This window comes from Aedes aegypti, chromosome 1 (genome assembly GCF_002204515.2).
Source record: "Aedes aegypti strain LVP_AGWG chromosome 1, AaegL5.0 Primary Assembly, whole genome shotgun sequence".
Classification (NCBI taxonomy): domain Eukaryota; kingdom Metazoa; phylum Arthropoda; class Insecta; order Diptera; family Culicidae; genus Aedes; species Aedes aegypti.
Genome location: NC_035107.1, coordinates 62,652,206 through 62,669,340, shown reverse-complemented (window position 1 = coordinate 62,669,340; position 17,135 = coordinate 62,652,206). Strand labels below are relative to the sequence as shown.

General features: G+C 40.8%; 1 protein-coding gene across 9 annotated transcripts in view; it reads right to left on the bottom strand.

Annotated features, from left to right (window-relative positions):
• Window positions 1-17,135, bottom strand: part of LOC5564358 (serine/threonine-protein kinase 32A) — a 573,562-nt gene that overhangs the window by 435,871 nt on the left and 120,556 nt on the right. The window lies entirely within an intron of this gene.

Below are 17,135 nucleotides of genomic sequence, written 5' to 3'. Positions count from 1 at the left end.
TAAAACAGTTCGATTTACTCATCGCTATCTCCCGTTTGAACGCTTCTCTGGCCAACCGGCAGGTCACCTAACGCTCTTCCATGCTGGCTTCCGAACTAGCTCTTTGCACGCGTCTACTGGCTCTTAACCCCTCTACAGGCAGCTTCATTTTTTACCACTGAAAAAATATTAAAACGGCGATAACTTTTGTGTTTCTCTATATATTTGCACCATTTTTTTCACAAACTCTCAACAAACTCTACTAGTTTTAAAATATGTGTCGATATTGATCATTAGCCATCTGAATATTTCAAAATACGTTGGGGGACCGACGCGTAGCCATAACTCACGTGAATATCTCAGACTACAGAATTTTTATCGTATTCGAATATCCACTCCTCCGAATGATACATTAATGCGAGTATGTTGTGAAAAAATGAAGCAATTTGGTGCAGCCGTCTTTGATTAATGAGCATTTATGTTCCTGGTACCACCCTGAACAAATAAAGATTTTTAAAACTCTAAAATACCTAATATCGTAATTTTCAGATTTCTCCAAGAATACCGAAATGATTTGTATGATTATTTCAGAGTAGCTCCTTATTACCTGGCATTGTATAGAACGCATTTTATTTTTTTTTTGATAAATTAACCAAAAACAAAATGGCCGCCAAAGACATTTTACATGGAGAATGTCGGTCCCCCAAGGAACATCGGAATATCCTCAAAACTAGATCACCAATGATTAATATCGATACGTATTCCTAAACTAGAAGAGTTTTTTGAGGTCTTGTGAAAAAAATGGTGCAAAAATATTGAGAAACAAAAAAATTATCGCGATTTGAATATTTTTTCAGTGGTAAAAAGTGAAGCTGCCGGTAGAGGGGTTAATCAGGCTGCACGGAGGGTGCTGAGTCTGTCGTTCCACCAGTATAGAGGACGCCGCTGATTCCTTGGCTCTAATCTGCTCTGTCTGCTACCCAATTGCCGTTATCGAGAGGAACCCGATTCGGTTCTGCAATGATGGCAACGTCGCACTTTGTTTCCGTCGCAATGATTGAGGTTCACGTGCGTTATATTTATAATCATTACTGTTCTTCCTTCGCCTTCTGATATTTGGAGCATTTGAAGCCACCCGTCGTATGGGCGTTACCATCCTCCGCTTTGCACAGCATGTACCTTGGGTCTTCAGATAGTCCTTGCCAACGTGACCATTTCCACCACATTTCTTGCAGTGTTCGGACCAGTCCGGGCCTTTTCAGTTGATTGCCCGATGGCCGAAATTCATGCATCTTAAGCATCTCTTCACTGAATTCGTCTCCCGAGGAATCTGTTTCAGCGGGCAGATCGACCACTTTGACCTTACCAGCCTCGACGATTTTTTTTGTCTGCTGCGACTGGCAATCGGATCGTCGCTATTTGCATACCACCGTATGCTTTTTTCAGCCGAATTGACTGCGGAGCTTCTTCCAGGTTGCATTGAGACCACAGTGCTTCGTCGTCTTCTGTTGTGATCTCGTCTTGTGCTCTACATTCGATCACAGCCTCCTGGGATAAGGCTCTCACACTTGTCTCGTTGCCCAGCGACTTCGCGACGAGTTCCCGGCAGGCCGAACTCTTGATCGCCGGATCTTTTTTGAGCTCAAAGAGCTTATCACCTTACTGGGTGCGCCTCTCACCACGTTTTCACCCAGCTCCTTCAGCTCCTGATTCTCCCTCACTCTCCTGGGAATCTCCGCGTAGCTTGGCTTGTCACTTGCCTCAATGACAAGAGCATCGCCCTGGAACCTCTCACGAGGTGACCGTCGTTTTTCTTGCTTCTTCGGTTCCTTTCTTTTCCTATTCCTTTCCTTGCGTGCTGCATTCTTCTCCTTTTGCCCTTCCACGGTGCGCCATTCATTGCCGATATTCTGCTCGCTGACGCACGCATTGTCGCTTCTCTGCTTTCTGGGATCTTTCTGTGCTCCTGGTGTATCCCTCGTTCTTTTCTCCGAGCGGGTGGTTGGATTGCTTCTAGGCGTCTCCTGTGAACCGGCTGTTGCATCAATGCCTTTTCGGCTTTTTCCGCTCTAATCCGTAATTCCATCTGTCCGCGTTCTGCGGCTGTAAAGGCGGACTTGATGCTCAAAATATTCTCATAACCTCATTGAGATCAAACAGCACAGAAATAAACTAATAATAAACCGGTAACTATAGACGGTAAATCAAGTGCTGATTCTTCAATCCCTTATAAACATTATAAAAACAAAAATTAACTTTCTTCATGAACCGTGAAACGAAAGTATACCGTGACTCACGCTAAATCTACCATTCCGAACAAACAAACACCGGCGAAACAAGAATTATTTTGCAAAACTTTTCACTCGAGAAGCAACTCGAAGCAAAAAAACAACGAAAATGTAGATTGACTACAATTCAGGTAAGCCACATCACCATCTGCTGTCGCGCAAACGGGCATTTATTCGTGCCACTTCCGTCAACCGGCAGGACCACCGACGTCAGTTTTCGAAATAAATGGAAGGAAACAACTACTGCGCCGAAAAGTATGCAAAAGCGAAAACCGAAAAAGCGGGAAAACTTGGTTGATGGACTGAAAATTTTCATCACAATCATCCTCTCCTTCCCGGTTTTGTGAGGGGAGACCCTAGTGCCCAAATCCGTCCTCAGCGCCATTTCTGCCAAAGACAAAAAGTTCGCTGTTTTGACTTTTCACAAAGCGAACCTCAAGTCATCCCGGAGGCAGTTGTGGCGAAGAGTGGTTTCCAATCTTGCCAAATGGAATGCTGCGTCTGATTTGCGTCGATGTCACCATTATTGCGTAGGGAGTATTTCCAGTTCGAAACGCAAATAAAAATTAGATTTCTCGACGAACTTTTATCAACTTAGATGTAATTATTGCGTGTATTATCCAATATGACATTTCCTGGCGAATTTCCTAAACTTTTTATACACACGAACACGTCGCATCCCTTGTCAAATGCAACAGTGGAAGAATTGTGTAAATCTGTTGACCCGTTATCAAGCCAACTCGTGACATGTAAACACCATTCCATTTTGATTCATATAGATAGGTTTTTTTCTATTATTTCTGTCCATTCTCAAATTATTACGAATTTCAGTATAAAATATACATCTTTAGTACTTGACTACTTAATACATACCTTCGTTTTAGGCCACGACGATTTCCTTGGCTGCATTGCAAAGTGTGATCAAGCAACAAAGCACAGAAAAACAGATATAAAATTGAAAAAAATCCATCGGGCATAATTTGCGTTATGAGCTAGAAATGCTCTATCGCGGGATGAGATATTTTCGGTTTCTTTTTCCCGATTGTTGAAGCATGAAAGTTTCAACACAGAAAAGTCATCAGAGGACACACTGCTGTGATGGGTTTCCGCTTGTTTGAAAAGGGATGTGAAAAATCGGACTTTCTGCGCTTGACGGAGTGTTGGGAAACTTTCAAAGTTGCAGAAACGGACCATGGTAACTTTAAGCATTCATTATATAAATATTGCTTCTGAATTTCATATAATTTCCTGTTCTCTCCCAAACGGTTTTTGATTGCAATAAAAACTGATTGCTTTCCGAGTAATTTCATCTAAATCATTTCCGACAAGAAACGGTGGTTAACCGACATTCTAGACCATGAAAATGAAATTCAATGCTCCAAATAACTAGCCTGCGGAGGCAATCGCTCCGAGGGCATCTCGATTGCACTTCAGGAAGTAGGTTCATAGAGCAGAGAAACTGTGCACTCTTGAAATTGGATGAACCGTGATATTGGCTATAACGGATCCCGATTGCTGTTTGATAACAAGAGAATAACATTTGAGAACTAATTTCAATTCGATTTCGATTCGATTTCGATTCGATTTCGATTCGATTTCGATTCGATTTCGATTCGATTTCGATTCGATTTCGATTCGATTTCGATTCGATTTCGATTCGATTCGATTTCGATTCGATTCGATTCGATTTCGATTTCGATTCGATTTCGATTCGATTCGATTCGATTTCGATTCGATTTCGATTCGATTTCGATTCGATTTCGATTCGATTTCGATTCGATTTCGATTCGATTTCGATTCGATTTCGATTCGATTTCGATTCGATTTCGATTCGATTTCGATTCGATTTCGATTCGATTTCGATTCGATTTCGATTCGATTTCGATTCGATTTCGATTCGATTTCGATTCGATTTCGATTCGATTTCGATTCGATTTCGATTCGATTTCGATTCGATTTCGATTCGATTTCGATTCGATTTCGATTCGATTTCGATTCGATTTCGATTCGATTTCGATTCGATTTCGATTCGATTTCGATTCGATTTCGATTCGATTTCGATTCGATTTCGATTCGATTTCGATTCGATTTCGATTCGATTTCGATTCGATTTCGATTCGATTTCGATTCGATCGATTTCGATTCGATTTCGATTCGATTTCGATTCGATTTCGATTCGATTTCGATTCGATTTCGATTCGATTTCGATTCGATTCGATTTCGATTTCGATTCGATTTCGATTCGATTTCGATTCGATTTCGATTCGATTTCGATTCGATTTCGATTCGATTTCGATTCGATTTCGATTCGATTTCGATTCGATTTCGATTCGATTTCGATTCGATTTCGATTCGATTTCGATTCGATTTCGATTCGATTTCGATTCGATTTCGATTCGATTTCGATTCGATTTCGATTCGATTTCGATTCGATTTCGATTCGATTTCGATTCGATTTCGATTCGATTTCGATTCGATTTCGATTCGATTTCGATTCGATTTCGATTCGATTTCGATTCGATTTCGATTCGATTTCGATTCGATTTCGATTCGATTTCGATTCGATTTCGATTCGATTTCGATCGATTTCGATTTCGATTCGATTTCGATTTCGATTCGATTCGATTCGATTTCGATTCGATTCGATTCGATTTCGATTCGATTCGATTCGATTTCGATTCGATTCGATTCGATTTCGATTCGATTTCGATTCGATTCGATTTCGATTCGATTTCGATTCGATTTCGATTCGATTTCGATTCGATTTCGATTCGATTTCGATTCGATTTCGATTCGATTTCGATTCGATTTCGATTCGATTTCGATTCGATTTCGATTCGATTTCGATTCGATTTCGATTCGATTTCGATTCGATTTCGATTCGATTTCGATTCGATTTCGATTCGATTTCGATTCGATTTCGATTCGATTTCGATTCGATTTCGATTCGATTTCGATTCGATTTCGATTCGATTTCGATTCGATTTCGATTCGATTTCGATTCGATTTCGATTCGATTTCGATTCGATTTCGATTCGATTTCGATTCGATTTCGATTCGATTTCGATTCGATTTCGATTCGATTTCGATTCGATTTCGATTCGATTTCGATTCGATTTCGATTCGATTTCGATTCGATTTCGATTCGATTCGATTCGATTTCGATTCGATTTCGATTCGATTTCGATTCGATTTCGATTCGATTTCGATTCGATTTCGATTCGATTCGATTCGATTTCGATTCGATTCGATTCGATTTCGATTCGATTTCGATTCGATTTCGATTCGATTTCGATCGATTTCGATTCGATTCGTTCGATTCGATTCGATTCATCGATTTCGATTCGATTCGATTCGATTTCGATTTCGATTTCGATTCGATTCGATTCGATTTCGATTCGATTTCGATTCGATTTCGATTCGATTTCGATTCGATTTCGATTCGATTTCGATTCGATTTCGATTCGTTTCGGATTTCGATTCGATTTCGATTCGATTTCGATTCGATTTCGATTCGATTTCGATTCGATTTCGATTCGATTTCGATTCGATTTCGATTCGATTTCGATTCGATTTCGATTCGATTTCGATTCGATTTCGATTCGATTTCGATTCGATTTCGATTCGATTTCGATTCGATTCGATTCATTCGATTCGATTTCGATTCGATTTCGATTCGATTTCGATTCGATTTCGATTCGATTTCGTTCGATTTCGATCGATTTCGATTCGATTTCGATTCGATTTCGATTCGATTTCGATTCGATTCGATTCGATTTCGATTCGATTTCGATTCGATTTCGATTCGATTTCGATTCGATTTCGATTCGATTTCGATTCGATTTCGATTCGATTTCGATTCGATTTCGATTCGATTTCGATTCGATTTCGATTCGATTTCGATTCGATTTCGATTCGATTTCGATTCGATTTCGATTCGATTTCGATTCGATTTCGATTCGATTTCGATTCGATTCGATTTCGATTCGATTTCGATTCGATTTCGATTCGATTTCGATTCGATTTCGATTCGATTTCGATTCGATTTCGATTCGATTTCGATTCGATTTCGATTCGATTTCGATTCGATTTCGATTCGATTTCGATTCGATTTCGATTCGATTGGCATTTCCATTTCTTCGGGGACCGCCTAAACAACCAATGGGTGATGTTATCCACCAACGGTCCAACAGTTCAGAAACACATACTGCAACATTTTCACGAAGCAAAATTCCCTGTCTCGAAAGTTCACAGATGGTTGTGCACTATTTTTTTTTTTTCTCTTCTGAGCTGCCATGGAAACATTGGCGCTGTTGGGAGCTGCCGCTGTCGTTTAATGAGCAAAAGGGAAATCCGTTCCAGAACATTCGTTACTTCCAGGAAGGGATGCCAACTGTTACGCCAGCTGCCGGAGAGCTTAGGACGTTCAGTGTGTTTCCACTATTTCAAGAGTATTACACTGGAAACGTGTGGTCGTTGAGGTTTACTACAGTGTAGACAATGCACTGAATCTCTATAACCTTCCCCGAGGGTGTCAAATTTCAACCCGCTTCCAGACAGGAAACTGCACTCTCTTCCGGTACTGGTGATGGGATTGCTGGTCGTTAGGGCGGAAGAAATAGCACACATTTTCGGACGAGACAAAGCAGAAGGATACATATCATCTGGGGCTGGCAACTCGCTGTTGAATCCGGTAAACCGAGCGAGAATGACTTTTAGAAAAGCTTAGCATTGTCATTACAACCACTCCGGACGGGGAAATACGAAATGGTTTTTTTGATTTCCGTTGTTCGGGCTATACTGGAGGTATCTGGTTGGATAAATGCGACTCATCTCCTAGAATTTCAAAGCATGAGCGGACATCAACTGTGATAACATTTTGCACTTCCACCACACATTAGAGAGCTGATTTAAACGGATTCATCCAGATAATTGAATTACAAGAAAAACACATCACATGGAACACTTTTATTTGAGACACTAGACACAAATTTCAATCAGCTCCGTACTCCGTATTTTGATATAGAGTTATCGAACTTTGTCATAACTAAGGTCTCTTGAATCACGAGTTATTCATAGAAGTGTATAAAGAAGCGAATATTATTGACTTTGTAAAATACGGCAGACTTCAATGGGCTGGTAAGTTAGTGAAAATTCCGAAAGAAAGAATTGAGAAAATAATATCTAGCAAAGAATTAGGTTGAGGTCGGCATTTCATGGAAGGTCAGGAATTTGCAACCCAAGGCTAGCTCATCTCGTCAAGTACAGTGCTGTTCTGAATAATAGCAGCGCATGTCGATTTTCATACAAAATGCTCAACTTTGACATGCTGTAGTTTTGTTCCCTTTCAAGCAATCGAGCTGAAATTTTCTCCACAGAACTACAAATATGATCAATTTTGTAACTACAAAATTTCAGTTTTTTCTGAGTCCCTGCCGAAAAGTGAGACACTAGGTGAAATTTTTCGAAAAAATAGCAGTTTTTCATTTTAAAACTTTTCTTCTACAAATATTTTAAACGTTTTCGGTTTAGGTGTAGGTTTGATAAGTAGGAGGAGATTGTTCCAATGGTAAGTGATATACAGTTTAAAACTATAATGTCAAGCCGAAATTCAATTTTTTAAAACTGCTATTTTTTCGAACAATTTCACCTAGTATCTCACTTTCCGGCAGGGGCTTAGAAAATTTTAAAATTTTGTGTTTACAAAATTGGGCATATTTGTAGTTCTGTGGAGAAAATTTCAACTCGATTGCTTGAAAGGGAACAAAACTACAGCATGTCAAAGTTGAGCATTTTGTATGAAAATCGACATGCGCTGCTATTATTCAGAACAGCACTGTAGCTAAAAAACATTTACAGATTTTCAAATTCTGTGGCAAACTGCAGGAAGAACTTCTCCAGTGATGTTGTCCGTCAATAATTCCCTCAGCAAACCGCGTTGAACGGCCATGAAACATGACTCCGTGCTCAAAGTATGCACCAGTTCTAGGTGGATAGCTCTGATGGTCAGCCAGGTAAAGAGAGCCACCCACCACTTGACGTTACTTCGTCCTACCTTAACGTGCACCGGGCCAAAATAGTCCAATCCAGTGAAAGTGAATGGTTGATTAAATGCTGCCAGACACATTTAGGTATCCAGGAGTTGGTGTCTACTACCTACGAGGCACAGTGGCGGCTCTCCGAACAAATGTCGGACAAAACCTAAATTACGACTGAATTCATCTAAAAATCACTTGTTTAGCTTACTTTTCACTAATATGTGAATTATAAGTGCATAGTTATTGTCATAAGGCTTGGAATATAAAAATATATATATGCATCTCTTGAATGTATCTTGGGTTTTCATTAGCTTGACAACCATTTGAGGTGAATTTGAATTGCTATGAACATTATCTTTTATCTTCCTTTACTGCTTCCGCTTATTTACGATCCTATTGGCACAGAACTTGCTTCTCAGCTTAGTGTTCTATGAATGCATCCTTAGATAATGATTGAGAGCTTCAGTCGCCAAAGTTGCCATTTGTGCTTTCTTATTTTATGTGGCAGACACGAGGATATTTCCTTTACGAAGACATCCAGGACCGTTAAAAAATCGTATTCTGCATACCTTTGCGTTATAGCTGCGGGCGTTACGACGTTCATATTATATTTAAACGTGAATAATATCTTCATTAACAAAAGGTACGTGAGCATAAAAGCATTTGTGTAACAATAACATAGATGGTAGATGGTGTGCGTGATTATATCAATTGTGTGAAGAAACGTCACAAAAACTAATAAAGAAGCTTCATGAGAAGCTTTTACAATATTAGAAGCCAAGTATCAATCAATTACTTACGCCCAAACAAATAGGTTGTTTACATCGGAAGTTCCGGCGTGTCGCATCCTTCGTTCAGTGATATTCGATTAGTGTCAGATTTACCGTAAAAATGTGTTCCAGGCAAAATGGTAATGAAATAACTGTTTAATTAAATACATGTTTTATATACCCGTTCGATATATTTCGTTTAGAAATTATCTTAAAAAGAAAGGACATATTAGAACCAGTCCTCGGTGTTACCGATTCGAGAGAAAAACGAATTGCAGTGGAAAACTACGTTGCAGCACATGTAGGATGGATTGACGATGAACTAAAAGAACAAATTGAAATTCTGTTTCAACAATTTTTGATCCGATTGAATAAGGTCAAACGGATGAAGGATCAGTTCTCAAAAAAGAATGCTGAGTGGCTTGAAGACTTCTTCGTAGTTTGTAAACCTAGTTCATCGTCATTTGAGACCAATAAAGGCGGACGGCCATTGAAGGAATTTGTCGATTGCTCCAACCGAAGTAAGCGCCGCAGAACAAACGATTTGCGTAAAACATTTCATCCACGTACGTTATTTTATTACTATTATTTTGAAGCCCATTACATCTTAATGATTGATCTATTATCGACCGAAGGTGAATTGCAGTTTGCTACCGAAGTGGTTCTAAGAGAAGAAGGACAGAAAGAACTAGCAGACATTTTGAAAACTGGTGTCACTACTCAAAAACTGTGTGATGAACAAGCATTAGCTATTTTTGTTGATGCTAAACTGTCTAAACGTAGCTACAACATCATTAGAAAGCCAGCAAAATGTATTTATCCAAGATATGAAGCAATAACGGCTGCCAAAAAGAAGTGTTATCCTTCAAGCGAATATTTCGTGATTTCAGAAGGTCTTTGCGAAATCAACTTACAAGAGCTTCTGAACCATACTGTGTCCCGACTAGCTCAGCTAGTTGATTTCAATTCTTTAAAATTAAATAGTAATAATTTGTGCCTTATTTTGAAATTGGGAATGGATGGCACTACTTTGAATGAGTATAATCAAAAGTTTAAAGATACCAACATTTCAGATGCAAATGTTATTTTAACATCATTAGTGCCGTTGAAATTGATGCAAGGAGAATTCGTTGTTTGGGAAAATATTTACCCAGCATCAACACGGTACTGTCGCCCTGTTTCTATGAAATTGACGAAAGAAACTACCGACAAGACACGTGAGGAATATGATCGGATGAATACAGAGATTTCGAGGCTGCATCCATTTGCTCTTGAAATAGAAGACACGACATTAACCGTAACATTCGAATTTATTTTGAGCATGATTGGTGGAAAAACCATCAATGCCATAACGCACACAGCATCCACTAAAAGGTGTTATCTGTGTAAATCAACCTCAGCGGAGTTCAAAAAGATAGAAGACATTTTGAAAAAACCTATCATCAGAGATTATCTAGATCTTGGAATATGCATTCTTCATTGTTGGATCAGATGTTTTGAATGCCTGTTGCAACATTGCTTACAGGCTCAGTTTCTGTAAATGGACTAAAACGGCTCACATTGAAGAATTTAACAGTACCAAAAAGCGCATTCAAAATGATTTTTTCCAGAACTTGGGTCTACATATTGATAAGCCTCGTGCAGGATCAGGCAATAGCAATAACGGAAACACCGCTAGGAAATTTTTCGCAAAGGCAGAAATTTCCTCAGAAATTACAGGAATCGATTTGGAGTTGATAATAAGATTTCGAACGTTGCTAACAGCTATTTCCAGTGGCGAAAAGGTAAATGTTGGAAAATTCAAATCATATGCTATAGAAACCGCTTATCATTATGTGAATCTATATAATTGGTATCACATGCCCACTACTGTGCATTAATTGCTTTTACACGGATGCGATATCATAGACCAATCTTCGGTTCCAATCGGAAAACTATCCGAAGAAGCTCAAGAGAGCATGAATAAAGAGATAAGAAGAACGAGAGAAGGTCATGCATGGAAAGGATCCAGGGAGAGACCGATTGGGGATGTGATATCGCCATCATATCGGACCCATACCGAGTACCCGCCGGCAACGGCAACTGAGTTATGGATGGATACGGAAAAATGGCGGCGATATGGACGACGAGTAAATACCCCGTCCAGGAGTTGGTGTCTACTACCTACGAGGGCTTCGTGATCGCCAAGGTAAACGGGGTCCTCTTCTGTAGCTGCTATGCGCCTCCGAGTTGGTCGACCGAGCGGTTCACGCAGATGCTGGACTGTATGATGACCGTGCTGACAGGGCGAAGGCCAGTAGTAATAGCGGGTGACTTCAATGCCTGGGCCGTGGAATGGGGAAGCCGTATCACGAACCAGCGAGGTCAAATCCTGCTAGAGGCACTGGCCGTGCTAGATGTCGATCTGGCTAATGTTGGTACCAAAAAGTACCTTCAGCCGTAACGGAGTGGAGTCGATTATCGACGTTACTTTTTGTAGTCCTGGCCTAACGAGTAGTTCGAACTGGAGGGTAGACAATGCCTACACTCACAGCGACCACCTGGCGGTTCGCTACAGTATCGACTACAACAACAGCAGGCAGCGGGTTGAGGAAGCGGCTAGGTCAAGGCCAAGCCCTCGTAGGTGGAAGACATCGTACTTCAATGATGAAGTACTTAGAGAGGCGCTCCGCCGTGAGCGTAACCTACTCGGCCTAAGCGGGGACGAACTGGTAGCGGTGCTTTCGCGTGCATGCGATGCGACCATGCCTAGAAAAGTCCACCCTAGGACTGGGATACCACCGACGTACTGGTGGACTCAAGCAATTGCGAACCTGCGCCGTGCCTGCCTACGGGCCAGGAGGCGGATGCAGCGAGCGCGTACCGAGCAGGAGCGTGAAGAAACGACGGGCGGTGATCACCGCTGCCAAAGTCGCGCTGAAGTCCGAGATAAGGGTAAGCAAAAAGGCCTGCTTTGAGGGACTCTGTCAGAGTGCCAACGCGAATCCGTGGGGTGAAGCCTACAGGATCGTTATGGCGAAGACAAGAGGTGCAATGGCTCCTACAGAGCAATCTCCAGAGATGCTGGAGAGGATCATCGAAGGGCTCTTTCCGCGCCACAACCCTATCCCATGGCCTCCTTTCGTAGGACAGCCAGGGATTGGGGCTGGCGATGAGGATAGGGTAACCGATGAGGAGCTTGTATGGATTGCAAAATCCCTCAGCATGGGAAGGCACCAGGTCCGGACGGAGTTCCAAACCTGACCCTCAAAGTCGCAATCTTAGAGGCTCCCAGAATGTTCAGATCTGCTATGCAGATATGCCTGGACGAGGGGGTATTTCCAGATGTGTGGAAGAGGCAGAGCCTGGTACTATTGCCAAAGGCGGGAAAACCACCCGGTGACCCGTCGGCGTATAGATCAATATGCTTGATTGACACAGCGGGGAAGGTGCTCGAGAAGATCATCCTCAACAGACTGTCGAGGTACACCGAGGGTGTGAATGGTCTCTCAAGCAACCAGTTCGGCTTCCGGAAAGGGAGGTCCACCGTAGACGCTATTTTGACGGTTCAGAAAACCGCTGAGATAGCACTCCAGCGTAAGAAGAGGGGTATTCGCTACTGCGCAGTGGTGACTCTGGATGTAAGGAACGCATTTAATAGTGCCAGTTGGGCGGCTATTGCTGATGCGCTCCTGCGTCTGGGGATACCCGAGTACCTGTACAAGATTCTCGGAAGTTACTTTCCAGAATCGGGTATTAGTCTATGAAACAGAGGTGGGTCGGAAGTGCTTTCACATAACCTCAGGAGTCCCGCAAGATTCCACCCTGGGTCCGGTGTTATGGAATGTCATGTACGACGAGGTGTTGAGATTGAAAAAGTACTGAGGTATGGTGGCCCGGCTTGGGCACGGCTTTAATTACCTATAGCTACCGTAGCAAGCTAGAGAGTACTTATAGGCAAATGTGCCTGAGGGTTGCGAGCACGTACCGTACCATGTCACACGATACACTCTGCGTCATCACCGGTATGGTACCTCTTGGTATCCTTATCATGGAAGGCATGGAGTGCTTCGAAAGGCGCGGCACAAGAGGCATACGCAGGACTGCCAGACTGGCCTCTATGGTCAAATGGCAGCGTGCGTGGGACAGTTCCACCAAGGGAATGTGGACTCACAGGTTGATTCCGAGGTTAGATATCTGGGTCAATAGGCGCCATGGGGAACTAACATTCCACCTGACACAGGTCCTTTCGGGCCATGGTTGCTTTAGACAGTATATACCGTTTTGATTCATATTACGGACAGCTTCAAATTCCGGACACTCTCGTTTGTATGGGAAACATTTCACACGAAATGTTTCAATTTTCGCCATCCAAAGTTCTCATTTTCGAGGCTCGTTTTATTAGGTTTTTTTCCATAGATATCATTGCAAATTTAATAATGCCCCAACTACCTTAGACGTCTCTTAAGTGGTTGAACGATTTCAATTGATGATTTGACTGTTCCATTAATGATTATCATGAGCTGTCCGTAATTCGAATCAAAGCGTCCGGAATATGAAGGTCAAATTGCGAAGCCCGCAGTATCAGTTCTTGATACCTGCGGTGCAGCTGGGCGCGGGCTTAGTGGTCGACCCTGCCCGCCTTCAGCGGACAACGGGAGGTGAGGACCACCCGGGAAGCTGGCAATGCGCCAGCATGCTACCTTGGTGGATCCCCATAAGCGTGTCATCGATGTTCGTTGCTGCATGGCTACGCAGCTAACCTGGAGGATGCGATGTGCAATAGCCCCTCTCCGAAGCAATGCCTTCTTGGTGGTCCCCGGAGAGACGAAGGGTTTGGCGGCAATGGAAATGGTTTAGTGGGTCGGGGGTGTAGTCCTGTTTACTGCTTGTACGTAGTAAATGGTCCCCAACCCCACAACCCCGACATCTGGGGGCAATTATTCGCAGCAAAGTGCCCAACTTTCTTGCACGTAAAACACGCTCCAGACTTCTTCTCTGTCTTGGGCTACCGTGGTTTTTTGCTTCGTGAACAACGCACCTTTGTTTGACTTTCTCAATGGCCACTTAACATCCGTCAATATCTTCGCCTTCTCGACGTCTGCCGATAGTTCGATTCCGGATGCCTGAAGTCCCATTATCATTGGTTGTAATATTCCGAAAGTCCTTTCATCAGCAACGACGCAAGCCACTGGTCATTAACTTTAAATCCGATCTCGCTCAAGGTGTACGTTGTGGTGACAAGTTCGTCCACATATTCCTCCACACAAGCGCATTCTTCAAGCTTCACGGATGTTAATTTGTCCAGCAGGCCAAAATTCGCAGAAAACCGACATCCTGAAATGGCTTTTGAAGCGCCATGCCTCCTTTGAAGTTTTTGCACGTTGTACTAAGCTGTAGTTTTTTTTTTTTTTTTTTTTTTTTTTTTTTTTTTTTTTTTTTTTTTTTTTTTTTTTTTTTTTTTTTTTTTTTTTAATTTCTTTATTAGTATCATTCCAAACATTACATTCATTTCTTATATCTAGGTGTTCTGTGTTATTGACAACACTATCATCCTAATTTGGTAAAACAAATTTAAGATTTAATTAACATTTTGTTAACAACATATTACATTTCATTTGCCGTAGCAGTTCAGTTTTTTTTACAGGTGAGTTGATTTCACCTGCTTATAAGAGAAAAAAAAAACGTTTTAATATACTTAACCTAACTTAACCTAAACATATAACGCATTAATCGTGGCAATAGAAGATTGTAACGATTTTTGCCTGAAATTATTAATGATTGTATTTGACATTTGTTCCAATGTTTCAACATTGGATATTCTATGTAACTCATTGGTACTATACCAGGGAGGAAGCCTCAGAATCATTTTCAAAATTTTATTTTGAATTCTCTGCAGAGCTTTCTTCCTGGTATTACAACAGCTAGTCCATATTGGTACAGCATACAACATGGCTGGCCTGAAAATTTGTTTGAATATCAACAGCTTGTTCTTAAGACAAAGTTTTGATTTTCTATTAATAAGGGGATAGAGACATTTTACATATTTATTACATTTGGCTTGAATGCCCTCAATGTGATTTTTGAAAGTTAAATTCTTATCTAGCATGAGCCCTAGATACTTAACTTCATCTGACCAATTTATTGGAACCCCTCTCATCGTGACAACATGTCTACTTGAAGGTTTCAAATAAAGAGCTTTTGGTTTATGTGGGAATATTATTAGTTGAGTTTTGGAAGCATTAGGAGAAATCTTCCATTTTTGCAAGTATGAAGAAAAAAATATCCAAACTTTTTTGCAATCGACTACAGATGACACGCAGGCTTCGTCCTTTGGCGGAGAGGCCTGTGTCATCCGCAAACAAAGATTTTTGACATCCCTGAGGTAACTCAGGTAAGTCAGATGTGAAAATATTGTATAATATTGGTCCCAAAATGCTGCCTTGAGGAACACCAGCTCTTACAGGAAGTCTTTCAGATCTGGAGTTCTGATAATTAACCTGAAGTGTACGATTTGACAGATAACTTTGAATTATTCTAACAATGTATGTTGGAAAATTAAAGTTTTTTAATTTTACAATCAAACCTTCATGCCAAACACTGTCGAATGCTTTTTCTATGTCTAGAAGAGCAAGACCAGTAGAATAGCCTTCAGATTTGTTGGAACGGATCAAATTTGTTACACGTAAAAGTTGATGAGTGGTCGAATGTCCATGGCGGAATCCGAACTGTTCATTGGCAAAAATTGAATTTTCGTTGATGTGGGCCATCATTCTGTTCAAAATAACCTTTTCAAAAAGTTTACTGATGGAGGAAAGCAAACTGATTGGACGATAGCTAGAAGCTTCTGCAGGATTTTTGTCTGGTTTTAAAATTGGAACAACCTTAGCATTTTTCCATTTGTCAGGAAAATATGCTAATTGAAAACATTTGTTAAATATATCAACTAAAAATGATAAGCTACTTTCTGGAAGTTTCTTGATGAGGATGTAGAAAATTCCATCATCGCCAGGAGCTTTCATGTTTTTGAATTTTTTAATAATAGTTCTCACTTCTTCCAAATCAGTCTCCCAGGCATTTTCGAAAACGTTCTCTTGATTGAGAATATTTTCGAACTCCTGAGTAACTTCATTTTCAATTGGACTAGTAAGTCCTAAATTAAAATTGTGCGCACTTTCAAACTGCATAGCAAGTTTTTGAGCTTTTTCGCAATTAGTTAGTAATAATTTGTTTTCCTCTTTCAATGCCGGTATTGGCTTCTGAGGTTTTTTCAAGATTTTCGATAATTTCCAAAAGGGCTTAGAGCCAGGGTCCAATTGAGAAATTTTATTTTCAAAATTTTTGTTTCTTAATTGAGCAAAACGTTTCTTGATTTCTTTCTGCAAATCCTGCCATATAATTTTCATAGCAGGATCGCGAGTGCGTTGAAATTGCCTTCTCCTCACGTTTTTAAGACGGATCAAGAGTTTAAGATCATCGTCTATAATCACGGATTCAAATTTTACTTCACATTTTGGAATTGCAATGCTCCGGGCTTCAACAATGGAATTTGTTAAAGTTTCAAGAGCATTGTCAATATCAAGTTTAGTTTCTAAAGAAATGTTAACATCAAGATTGGAGTCAACATACGTTTTATATATATTCCAGTCGGCTCGTAAATAATTGAAAGTGGAGCTGATAGGATTGAGAATCGCTTCTTGGGATATTTGAAATGTAACAGGGACATGATCAGAATCAAAATCAGCATGAGTAATCAGTTGGCTACAAAGATGACTAGAGTCGGTTAAGACCAAATCAATCGTAGATGGATTTCTAGAAGAGGAAAAACATGTGGGGCTATCAGGGTATTGAATTGAGAAATATCCTGAAGAGCACTCATCAAATAAAATTCTGCCGTTGGAATTACTTTGAGAATTATTCCATGACCGATGTTTGGCATTAAAGTCACCAATGACAAAAAATTTTGACTTATTGCGAGTCAATTTACGCAAGTCAGTTTGGAGCAAATTAACTTGCTGCCCAGAGCATTGAAAAGGCAAATAGGCAGCTATGAAAGTATATTTACCAAACTGTGTTTCAAC